Raw genomic sequence first — 1,128 nt, forward strand, 5'->3', positions numbered from 1 at the left:
ATTAGTTGTGTCCATGTAAACGTAGCTTATTACACACTGTAGCTTTAATGCTGAGGTTTTACCTGAATCCTACAAGTTTAGACCAACATTTGCATTTCAACTCAAAGAAATAGATAGGACAGATGGTTCAAAAGGGAGATGTAAGAAGCCAATTTTGTTGAAATGGAAAAGCCATCACTGAATAGAGTGAGAATATTGCAGATTCAGCTCCCAAGCAACTACAACTGGATCCTGGAATACATTCCATAAACACAAATACTAATTCAAATAGCCCATACGCAACAACCCAAGAGATCAACAATTAGGTATTTGTTTGCATATGGGTTGGAATCTGTGATAGCAGCTAGTCCCTGAAATTGGGGAGGCCCAATTCTGTTCATTAAATCCAAACCTAAAGCATCCAAACCTAACATATATAAAAAATGTTGAAACACATTACATATAGAGAAAATCAGCCCTTCTCTCCTTTTCCAGGACATGTTTTATGACTCTGACATACCAAGTAATTGCCTGCAATAAACAAACAAAACTTTAACAAGATGCAAACAGTGCAATAATGCTTGGACTTTGTAATTATTACAATGTGTCCAATCAAGGCCTTACTTTCTTGCTGATTACCTAAACAGATATTTTGCATTGAGCAGCTTCCTACTGCTACAGAGCAGAGGGGAGATTGCATCCCATGTCATACTCATCCAATGTCATGCTTTTGACATCAAGTGAATTTTAACACCCATTTAATGTAAAAAATTATCAACAATTATGAAGTTTACCAGTACAATACAAATTGTGAATACAAATTCAAAGGGGAGGTTTAGCCCCCTTAGTATTCAATTAGAAAATTGAAACTGGATTAGAACTCCAACTACAGCTTGCTGTAGTGCAAGCCGACAGAAAAAGCTCCTGGATTTTTATATATTTTTTAAAAACATATTTTTTAAAAAACAAGGCAACTGTTTTGTGGTTGTCTTGTGAGATCTTAATAAATAAAAGATTGAGATTCAAAATTGAAATAGCTCATGGGGGCAAACACACAACATCTTAAAGGAATAGTACACCCAAAACATGATTAGCCTTCATTTTCTACTCACCCCCATGCTGAACAACACTCTGGAGTACTTTTTTGAT

This window comes from Cyprinodon variegatus, unplaced genomic scaffold (assembly GCF_000732505.1).
Source record: "Cyprinodon variegatus isolate N-32 unplaced genomic scaffold, C_variegatus-1.0 Scaffold4546, whole genome shotgun sequence".
Lineage (NCBI taxonomy): Eukaryota > Metazoa > Chordata > Actinopteri > Cyprinodontiformes > Cyprinodontidae > Cyprinodon > Cyprinodon variegatus.